General features: G+C 40.9%; 1 protein-coding gene across 1 annotated transcript in view; it reads left to right on the top strand.

Annotated features, from left to right (window-relative positions):
- The window catches only part of LOC134468205 (kelch-like protein 6), a 435,670-nt gene that overhangs the window by 251,644 nt on the left and 171,526 nt on the right, over window positions 1–12,500 (top strand). The window lies entirely within an intron of this gene.

The raw sequence follows: 12,500 nt of genomic DNA, 5'->3' as shown, positions 1-12,500 counted from the left end.
AAAGGGACTGTTCCTTTACATAATGGTGAAGAGTGAGGAAAAGTCATGATTTTGGTTTTCCCAAGTTATATCTATGGGGGTTCACATCTCAATCACAATGTTAAGATAAAACCTAAGCGATACGACACGATACGATACGATACAGTATGATACTTTTATACTTTTTATGTACATACAGTCCCTAATAGGCTTTAGTGCCAATTATATGACTGTTAATAGGCAAACCATACAAACTTCTTGGTTTGATATTCAAAATTGCTTCGTTCAATATGTCATTGCATTTTTTCCACAAAACTCCAATATTCTACCATTGGTCTCAGTACTACACAGAATGAGGGGTTTGTGGGCAACCCTTGTATAATAATGGCTCCAAGGAATCTCTCATCACGTATGATATTGGCATATCTGCCATCTTTTGCCCAGTACCACATTGACCAATAGCATTTGAGGGATGAGGTGGGGGGGGGTGTTTTGGAATAATCTAATGCAGGGCATATTAAAAGGTCTGTTTCAAGTCATTAGCACATACTGCACTGTGGCTAAATTATATTAGTTCACAAATGAAATGCCCTTCGCCTACTGTAAAGCTGCCTGATGATGTCCCTCAGCCCTCTTTTCCTCTTCCTCTTTATCTCCTTCTCCATCTCTTTCCATCCACTCTGTCCTCTCTTTTTCCACTCTCTCTCTCTCTCTCTCTGGTTCTTGCTCTCTCTCTCTCTCTCTCTCTCTCTCTCTCTCTCTCTCTCTCTCTCTCTCTCTCTCTCTCCTCTGTCATTCTTAATGCCTTGTTCTCCCTCTCTCCTTCCCATGTCCTCACCATCTCATGTCTTCCTCTCTCGTCTCCTCTCTTTCTCTCCTCTTTCTCTCTCCTTCCCCTCTCTCTCTCTCCTCTCCTCTACTCTCCTCTCCTCTCTGTCTCTCTCCACTGAGGGTCAAGGTCATGAATAATGTTTCCTAATCAGTTCCTCCCCCCGCGATGCTCTCCTGTGTCGTATCATTTACCCTACAGACCCCGGCCAGAGCAGAGGTTATTTTCTTCCCTTATCTTGCAGATAGGTGTGCGTGTGTGCGTTTGTGCGTGTGTGTGTGTGTGTGTGTGTGTGCGTGCGTGCGTGCGTGCGTGCGTGCGTGCGTGCGTGCGTGCGTGCGTGCGTGCGTGCGTGCGTGCGTGTGTGTGTGTGTGTGTGTGTGTGTGTGTGTGTATGTGTGTGTGCCATGAGCATGCATAGACAGAGTATGTCTTGTACGTATATAGGAATTCCTATTGCTGTGAAAATGAGATAAAGCTAGCATGTATTTATGTGTAGAGATTGAGAGAATGATTTATACTGTATGTATGTGTGCGTGCGTGCATGTGTGCGTGCATGCTTGCGTGCCTGTGTGACTTTTGTGTGTGTGTCTGTTTGGATGGAGGAAGGGATTGGTAAGGGTGAGGAATGAACCTGCAACCCTGTGATCTACTCTACAACTCTCTAACCATTACCCCATGGCTTCCCCACTACTGGGTGGAAACAATGGGCTTTAGGGCAGTCATGGGTAAGCGGTTTAGGCGTCAGACTTGTATCCCAAGGGTTCTTGGTTCGACTCCCAACCTGCCAGGTTGATGGGGGGGGGGGTAATTACAGGGCTCTAGACTAACGTTTTGCACTGGTTGCACTGGTTTCGTCCTTGTCATATCGTAGCCTGGGAAACTGGCCTAGCCACTCTCCCGACAGGAATACTGATACTTTCGCCTTTTTGGCTACGAGTTGTCGCTCAGTGTTTGTCACATTCTCTGGTTCATTCACCGAACATGGCATTGGTTCTGTGTCAGAGCATTGGCCCGGATCTTCAGATTATTTTGTTGGTTTTAACTTCACGAAAAGTTGTCCAAAGTTCTTTTCATTCTGACTCACCAAACGTTAAATATAGCACTAGCTCCGCTATGCTCTCTCTCTCGGCTTATTGTGATGGCAGCAGTAGAAAAGCACGCGCACGCTCACACACACTGGACCACGACCAACCAGATAAAGGCTCCGCCCTTCCTTAATTCTGATTTGTTTAAACCTCGATATGGGGCGCAGACAGAACCCAAGTACACTTTCAGAGTTGCATTATCCATATTCTTTGGTTGCATATTTTACCCCCGAAAGGCTGGTCGCGACCTCCGATTTTTTTTTGTCGCGCTTTCACAAAAATAGGTCGCATATGCGACCAAATTGGTCGCACTCTAGAGCCCTGAATTAAGCAATGCTCTCCTACGTCCTCTTCCATGAGCATGGTACTGTCTTGCCGCACTGCTGCCTCTGGGTGCCATTGGGTGATGCATGAATGCAATTTCGTGGTGTTCAGTAAGCACTGTGTGCTGTGTCACAATGACAATGGGAGTCGACGTTTCCCAAGTGGGCTTTCACTTTCGCTTTCACGCATTTAGTAGGCTACGCTGCCCCACAGATGTGCCCACCTCTGCATCTCTCATCTGCTCCGGCTGCACACATGTGGCCCAAATGTGGCCCAAAACATAGAGGAGGATTTTGTTGTTGCGCCTTGCCCCTCTGCGGGACAACTGTCCTTTGCCACTTTCTGCTCTGGCTGAGACACGGCCGCAATGTGGCCCTGATGCGGCAAGACACTGAGGGCTCAGAATCAACTGGGCTGTTTAACCCTTGTAAGGTGTTTCTCCTGTTTTCAGTATTTTGCTTGAGAAAAATGTTATCAATTTTTAAAAATAAAAAGAGAGGGTGAATTTTGTCTTAAAAGGAGTATAGATATTGTTCGGTCCTCCAGTTATGCATCAATGTTTCAACCTTGTGAGGAGCACTGTTTTCACTGTCTCTTTTTCTTTCTCTCCCTGTATCTATCACCCTCCAAAACAAATATACACAGACATTCACAAGCAGGATGAAGGTGAGGGTGAACATGAGGGTGAATATGACTATATGGCTATGATTTTTTTTCCTTTTTAAATTATTTTTTTTTATATCCAGACATCTCTATGTAACATAAACACAAACACCTTTCAGGGTTAAAATGTCCCAATGCCTCGAATCTCCACTCAACTATTGTAGATCAGTTTTTTGTGACTACGTACCTGGGTGTGTGCATGTGCGTGTGAAAGTATGTGTGTTGAAGAGAAAGAAAAGGAAAGACAAGAGTGAGAAAAGGTGTGTGTGTGTGTGTGTGCAAAATTAGATATCTTTACGTGTGCCTGGGTGTGTTTGTGTGTGTGCGTGCGTGCGTGCGTGCGTGCGTGCGTGTGCGTGTGTGTGCGTGAGTGCGTACATGTGTGTGCGTGAGTGTGTGCATGTGTGTTTGTGTGTGTGTGTGTGTGTGTGTGTGTGTGCATGTGTGTATGCAGAAGGAAAATTCATATATATGGCACATGCGCTTATAGATGCTGGAAGATATTGAATGATCCTATGCATAAATAATATTCTCTCTCTGTCTCTCGCTCCCTCTTTCACACACAAACACACACACACACACACACACACACACACACACACACACACACACACACACACACACACACACACACACACACACTGCCGATTACGAGCTTGTTATTTATAGATGTGAGAAATGAGCATGTAGTGCTGGTTGACGTGTTCTACCCATTGTGTGTTTGTCCTTGGAATCTCCCCGAGTGTTCCATTGCCTCTCCTCAGCGTTCTGTTACCTCCACTGGGACCTTTCCCTTGGTTCCGGGAAATCATCCTAATTACTCAATCCGAGTTCAGTCATAAATTACCAAAATGTATTTAATTCATGTTTTTACAATCAAATTGAAGTCATATTTTCCTACTTGACGCAGCCACAGCCTCTACAGTAACTTGACGTAACAGTACACGGCATTCAGAATTGACACACACGCACATATGCATGCGCACAAACGCTTTCACACTTGCACACACACACATGCATGCATGCACAGCATGGCATGAAGAATTTACACACACACGCGCACGCGCACGCACGCGCACACACACAGACACACACACACACACACACACACACACACACACACACACACACACACACACACACACACACACACACACACACACACACACACACGTACACACATATCCTATCATACGAGATATATGCATGCGGACACACTGGCACACACAAAAGGTGCGTGAAACAATTCTCTGACACACAGAGTTCACTTGAGAACACACATATGCACATATTTGAGTGATTCTACGATTCGCCTAAGCTTTTTGCAAAAGCAAATTGTCAATTATCAGGGGTTTTTTTGTCAACTAAATGACCTAGATGTTTACATACTGTATATATTTAACTTTCCAAACAAACAAATTACTAAGCTTAATCTTAAATCAGTTGATAAATACTCTAATGAAAGTGAAAATTTGCTTGATTACTTTGTCAACAGCGTTATGGACAAATACTATGTCATTTCAAACATATATAAAAATACTACAGAGTTGAAACAACATACGTTTGAAAGTGCTTATGTCCCTTAGCAATAATGTTGTCATTAATCTGTGCAACTGATAAAGAAAATGTGATTGTTGAGCTTCATAAGTAGGATTTTATGATTCACTGTGATACAGACTGACACATTTTTCATTATAAATCCCTGTAACGTCTGATTTGAATTTAGTCACCCTCCTTACACAAGACTTCCTTCTCCAGAGATAATCACTAGTGTCTGTTCATAGGATTTTTCCAACACATAAGGGATCAATAGCACAAAAACACTTTCAAAACAGTCAACCGTGTTACTCAACTGTGTTACGGTCAACAGTGCAGGGGACTTTTTTAGGAGAAAAAACAGAGCAGACAAACCCATCTCCCTAGAACACAAATTATTTTGTTTGTTTGTCTGTCAATATGGAGATAAATTGGCAAAAACATACTCCTCAACTGTCATAGTTAATTGTAACACGGTAACACGGCTTGACATTTCAGCCATTTTTATGGTGTTGTGCTAACTGAGGACCTCAGAAGTTCCACCACAATACCTTAATCAATTCATGTATTTGTATGCTTTATCTGTGTTTTTCTACATGTGATTTCTAATTCAGATTCTTATGAATATGTTGATAACACAGTTGACAGGCAATTTTCCCGCTTTGAGAACATGAAAAAGAATGGATTAAATTATGGAAGGATGGAGCTTAACACTTACCAAAAACTCTTCCCATATCCTGCCAAAGAGGTTATGACATCACGTGATGTTATTCGTATGGCCTAAGACCAAACCATTACTGATTTATGGAGGGGGTTTCAGACCGTGACACGGTTAACACAGTTTTCGTGGACACACACAAAATGGCAAATTTCATGTATAATGGAAAGGACAGTGGTCTTTCTGACAGTTTTGTCATATTGTGATGATTACATTTGCAATCGTCTTGGGCAAAACAAGTTTCTTTACATGCTAATATGAAGACTGAATCTGACATTTGGAAAACAGGACAGCATGAAAACACCCAAAACCCGTATTAAATATTTATTCTTGCTGAGGGAAATAATGCCATGTCTACACTTTCTGTATAATATGAAAGATAGATGTGTGCTAATGTCCAAAACGTCATTGGATGCAGTTAATAGTTAGTGGAATTGGTAAATAAAATCCATGGACTTAAAAGCGCAGTCGAATCGTAGAATCACTCATTTACACTAAGCATGCATACAACAGTAGTGTATTTAGACACATTCTACATGCACGCTTGTGGAGACAGTAGTAGAGTAGATTAGAGTAGAGTAGAGTACAGTATTAGTAGTAGAGTGTAATTTGTGTTAGGCTTAAACAGTCAATTCAATACAATCAACAGTCATGAATGTGCTACACACACATACAGTATGCATAAACACGTATGCAAGCACACACACACCGCCCCCACCCAACCCAGACACCCACACACAAACACGCACACACATGTGCATGCACCCACACATGCGCGCACATGCATGCCGAAAGGAGTTGGCACTTTATATTTACCCAAAGTGTCAGATCATTAGTCACACACACACACCAGGCCATCTCTGCGATTACACTCCCTTGGTTTGTGTGTGTGTGTGTGTTTGTGTGTGTGTGTGCGCATGAATGTGTGCGCGTGCATGTGCGCGTGCGTGTGTGTGTTTGTGTAAATGTGTCTGTGTCTGTGTGTACTGTATGTTTATATGTGTGTTTGTGTGACAGTATGTGTGTGTGTATCCGCGCACATGTGTGTGTGTGTTAGCGCGCGCGTGTGTGTGTGTGTGTGTGTGTGTGTGTGTGTGTGTGTGTGTGTGTGTGTGTGTGTGTGTGTGTGTGCATGCCTGTGTGTCTCTTACTGTAGAAACCAGCTTCTGTAAAAAGGCCTGGACTGAAAAGATCAGAGATGGCTCGACTCTGGCAACGAAACTACAAACCCCAACTCCGATGAAGTTGGGACGTTTGGTAAACAGTGAATAAAATCAAAATGCTATCATTTTTTAAACGTTCAATCTATTCATTAGATGGAGAATAGTGAAAAGACAACATATTAAGTGTTAAAACCGAGAAAAAATATTGTTTTGGGGGACATATGTACTCATTTCTAATTTGATAAATCCAACACGTCTCAAAAGAGTTGGGACGGGGATCAGTGAAATTTAGTAAACATCCAAATAAGATAAAACAACAAAGAAGAACATTTCAAAATGAATTGTACTGACGGACAATATAGGTGTCCAGGTATAAGATCATCACAGAGAGGCTGAGTCACTCAGAATTAAAGATGCAAAGGGAATAATTACCATAGTTATTACATACATTTTTGAATTCCCTTTGATTTACCACGATTGAGTGTATATAAGACATATTTTTGTTAATAAAATCATTGTATAGGTTCATGACATCATGAAATATATATTGGCTGTAGTCTCACTCTAATTCCTGGAGTGCTAGAGCTATTGAAAATTGACCATATTAAGAATGCTTAATGCATGAAAATGACACAGGGGTTTAACATTCTCCTAAGCACCTGAGCTCACTTGAAATAGACCCAGAAGACATGGGAAACTGTCCTTTGCTTACAGAAGTCAGCAGAAGTTGTAGAAGTCCATTCTTTTTGACAATAATAGAGCATTGCACATCCTGTGCTACAGGGAAAATGGACCATCCAACTTGTGTTAGTCCTAGCTTCAAAAGTCAGCCTCCATGATGGCATGCGGATGCAGTAGTGCATTGGTTAAGATGTTCTCACTCATCTGTAGAGTTAAATACAGTGCTGAATGGTATAAATGGGTTTTAAACAGCATGAAAAGCCACTCATGCATTATATTTTGAAGGGAGATCTTCGATTACTGCCACATAGTAAGGTCAAATTGCATTCTCTACTATGTTTTAACAGTTTGGCTCCATCATAAGGACCAGCATGTGATAAAATGGTGGGTTTTTGGTCAAGACCTGTCACACTGTAAGCACTACAGAAAGGAAAACATTGCAAAACATGACAAGGAATACACCCTCCATTTAAGCTGGTGAAATCATGTCCAAGATAGGAATTAACACTGTTTTTTATATAAAATCATCTCATCGGTTAATGTATTTAACTGTTAAGTGTTGTCTTTTGTTTTGTTTTTAGTCTTCCTCGACATTTGCTGCCATTTATTGTCCCCGTCCCAACTCTTTTGAGACGTGTTGGATTTCTCAAATTAGAAATGAGTACATATGTCCCCCAAAACAATATTTTTTCTCGGTTTTAACACTTAATATGTTGTCTTTTCCCTATTCTCCATCTAATGAATAGATTGAGTGTTTTGAAAATGATAGCATTTTGATTTTATTCACTGTTTACCAAACGTCCCAACTTCATCGGAGTTGGGGTTAGTAGCTGAAGTTCAGCTGCTCTTTTGTCGCCTTTTTGCAGCTTCCGCTGTTTCCATACATTGATCAACTACTTACTATGCCACTTATACCGTCCTCAGTCAGTTATTGGCTGATCTCGGCACATTGGAATATTACATTACATTACATTACATTGCATTTGGCAGGCACTTTATAACCAAAGCGACTTTCAAACGAGGACATAATCATAGCCAACATCAGTAGCAGATACAAAGTGCACAGGAAATATACAGAACAAGTGCAAATGCAAAGAAGGGTTAGTTGTGGGTTTTTTAGTTGAGTAGAGTAGAGTACCACGCACTGATGAAGGCTTGATAGCCGAAACGCGTTTGCTTTTTGGACATGGTGGTAATATAAATAAATAATGAGACGCAGTTTGTGAGTGCAGATTTTTCTTCTTTAAGTTGATACATTTTATCGCGCACCCAAAGACTTGTTTTTCCAAGAAGTTGAGCGCGTCCTTTGCCAAAACTTGGAGTAGATTTCACACACACAAAAACACAACTAACCCTCTATTCTAATTCTCTATTCTAACTCTCTGAGCTCTCGTGCTGACTTCCTGATTGCCTGATAAGTCACTTCATTACCATTTGATGAGGTAGTTTTGTGGTGAGCATAATGTTTATATCCTGACAGTCTTATAAACAGCGTAATGGTATTCTGGAGGAGATGATGGATGAGTGTTTCTGACTCCATTAGCTGTGTTTATCCCGCCTCATGCCGGGTGACAGTGCTGAGTCTATTCATTGTTCCAGCTAGTTAGTGTCAACGAGTGTTAGCATCACAGTAATGCCGTGCTATTTGACACTATTATATTGTTTTTTATTGTACTTTTACCAGAGATTCTAGGAGTATTATGGAGATAGGCCAACATAATAGGTTCCAATGGGCACTTAACGTGACCAGGTTCATGGCCGGCCTAAAGGGGTGTGTCATAATACTCCAAGAATCTCTGACATTTGAATAGGACACTCTTTAGGTCTGCCTAAAGGGGGATTCCCTCCCTTGCGACAGAAGAACCAGGAAACAATGGGCCAACAGAACCTCTCTCTTTACCCCGTCTCGGTAACACTTCCAAATAAGGTGCCATAATTAACAATAAAGTAGCTATAACCTAATACTTAAGTAAGGGTTAATAATCATTACTTAACGCCATATTAGACACATATTAATTGTTATTAATGCATATGTTGAGCATTAGTAAGCAGTTACTTAACTATTAGATAACAATAGCATATTATTATTAAACTAATAGATAAGTAAGGGCACAGTTAATAGTTAAGTAGCTATCAGGTCATACTTAACTAAGGACCAAAATTAATACTTACTTAATACAAAAGTATGGCATAACTACTGGATAAATAATACATAAATATTGGGAGTTGGGACCCTTATATTAGAGTTGGCTGCGGATAACTAATGGTTAATTAATCCATAGATATTGGTGTTTGGGACCCTTATAATAGAGATGGCTGCGCATACCTAATAGTTAAGTAATTAATCTACTGTGACGTCTAGCTTTCACTCGTTCAAATCACTGTAATAATGGCAACAGGAGCCATTATATCGCAAGGATTGGACGTACACTTCTCAATGACGGTGGGGTGATGAGATGTAATTTGTTCATATACCACTTATTAGTTTTAATGGTAAAAACCCTACAATAATTGCAGAACATTTTGAAGAGTAATAGTTTTGAAACAAAACTAAACCATTCCTTTGTGATAATTGAGTTAATGTCTGAGAATATTAGCTCCAAGAAGTGCAGTGCATGATGGGTACTCAATCTACAGACAATATTTCGGTATTATTTATTCATTAGTTATGCCTTACTTTTGTATTAAGTAAGTGTTAATTTTGGTCCTTAGTTAAGTATGACCTAATAGCTACTTAACTATTACTGTACCCTTATTTATCTATTCGTTAAATAATTTGTATCCTATGAACTTGTAACACAAGGTAATAGTTATCTAATAGTTAAGTAACTGCTTGCTAATGTTTGACATATGCATTAATAACAATTAATATGTGTCTACTGTGGGGTTAAGTAACGATTATTAACCCTTACTAAAGTATTAGGTTATACCTACTTTGCTGTTAATTATAGCCCCTTATTTGGAAGTGTTACCGAAAAGAATAGAATAGAATAGAATAGAATAGAATAGAATAGAATAGAATAGAATAGAATAGAACAGAGTAGGGTAAAACTTTTTAGATCAATACTGAGTAAAGTTAAGAGACGTTATTGCAGCCGCAGTGCGGGGCTGTGCTGCTGAGTGGAGGTGACTCTTGTCATATAAATCCTTAATAGCATATCCCAGTGTTCCAGCTGTGGCAGGGTCACTATGTTGCAGCTGTGCTATACGTTCCAGATCTGTACTTCCAATTCCAGTAAATTAACACCCCCCCCACACACACACACACAGATACACACACATGCACACAAATACACATATATAGTACATACACAAACAGGCACAGACAGACAGACAGACAGACAGACAGACAGACAGACAGACAGGCAGGCAGGCAGGCAGGCAGGCAGGCAGGCAGGCAGGCAAGCAGGCACAGGCACAGGCACAGGCACAGGCACAGGCACACGCACACGCACACGCACACCCACACCCACACCCACACCCACACACACACACACAAACATGCACACACATGCAGACACACACACACACAAACACACACAAACCCCCCCACACACACACACGCACACAAACACACACACACACACACATGCACACAGATCCTTGCACCACTGTAGGAAACTAATCCCCAGGAGTGAAATAATACCCTTGGTAAATATATCATAGGCTTATGCTGTTATGTCCTCAATCACTGGACAGCGTAACATAATGAAGTCTAAACAGTCTAATCCTTCAGTGTTTGTTTGGACAAATAACAATATGATCACACTGTTTGTCTGCACAGCTATGTGAGAGCTGCATGGCTACAGAGAAAAGCTTCTTTCCAAAATGAGTTAAATCCCTTTTGTAGAACGTTGGGAAATTTACATTTTTGTATTGGCCATTCCATTGAATTGCATCGCAAAATGCCTTTTTATAGAGGTTTAAAAGTATGTTCTCAAAACATTTGAATGGCAAGAAGTCACACATAGATGATAGGACTTCTTAACAGTCAATTCCAATATTTTAATGCAAAAGGTTGAAAATGGTGGATATCTCATTTTGGAAAGAAGCTTGTCATATTGTAAATAGCAAGGCCTGCATTTCCCACATGGAATTGATATTATTATTATTGGCAAACTTGACTTTCCGTCCAATACTGGAAACTCCCTTGTTTGCCTGCATAATAAATTACTTTGTCATAACTCTACCTCATTTTAATATCGTAATTATTAGGCTAGATTAATCCCCTCAGCCTCCCATTGATTTCCACACACTGGCAGGTTCTTGACGGTAACTGTGGCAACAGGGCTGCTAAAGGTTCAGTGTTTGTTTCCTCTTGTGAATTCGAGACAAACACCATCTTTGCTTTTTTCATGAATTGTGTGTGTGTGTGTGTGTGTGTGTGTGTGTGTGTGTGTGTGTGTGTGTGTGCGTGTGTGTGTGTGTGTGTGTGTGTGTGTGTGTGTGTGTGTGTGTGTGTGTGTGTGTGTGTGTGTGTGTGTGTGTTCGTGGGAGGTGACGCTTCTTATTTTAGCTTTACCTTTGAGCTGACCCTTCAGGGAGGATGAAAACATAACTAATTGACATGAGGTGTTGTCCTGTGTTGGAGGTGATAGTTCTGCCATACAAAGCAGTGGTGTAGTCTACTTTTTGTGGTGGGTATACTGTATATTTGAGCATTTTTTGAGGTAGATATACACTGCCCTACAAAGGTAAAGTGCAGTAACTATGCTGACATTGAAAATGCCTTCATAGGGTAGTATTCGGTTATATTGTACATGTACTGCAAATTTGACAAAGCTAAATATCTCTAAAACGGGACGCATTTGGACCATGAGGCTTTGCCACAAGATAAAGGAGGTGTTATAAAGACCATTTCAGTCTTAACACAATTTTGATAACATGTGTAGTTACTGCACTTTGCCTTTGTTAGGCAGTACTGTATACAGTATATTAGGGCTATTCTAAGTAATGGATCAATCAATTTCTGAAAATTTGAAGTGAGTATACTGTGTATACCTGCATTCTACGTAGACTACACCACTGATACAAACCCTAATCAAAGTATCTGCTGATTTTGACTTCTTTTTCTCACACTTCTCAGTAGTGAAGTCATGGGTAAGTGGTTAGAGCATCAGACTTGTAGCCCGAAGGTTGCCAGGTTCAACTCCAGATCCTCCAGGTTTGGTGGAGAGAGTGGAGTGTATTGTCACCATGACAATGAACCCGGTGGGATTTCACATTCACTTCCACTTCAAAAGCGCAGTATCTTCAGTTTTCAGTCTGTTAGACAGGGCGGGATTAAGATGGCCCGGGGCCCCTGAGCTAGGCTACAAGTTGCGATGGCGGCCCCCGGAAGGCAAATTTAGTGACGAATGTACATAACCAAGGTCTTAATTGCGAGCTAGGAATTAAGGGCAACATGTCTACCTACTGTAGAGAGGAGTGTTAAATAGATTAAAAACCGCACTGAATATTTTAAATATTGTTTCTTGTTACAATTCTGTGATTTTTCACTTTAGGACATTCAGTAGCAC

The sequence above is a fragment of the Engraulis encrasicolus genome, chromosome 18, assembly GCF_034702125.1.
Source record: "Engraulis encrasicolus isolate BLACKSEA-1 chromosome 18, IST_EnEncr_1.0, whole genome shotgun sequence".
NCBI lineage: Eukaryota > Metazoa > Chordata > Actinopteri > Clupeiformes > Engraulidae > Engraulis > Engraulis encrasicolus.
Note: the sequence above shows the minus strand (reverse complement) of the source record. Positions and strands in the feature narration are given on the sequence as shown.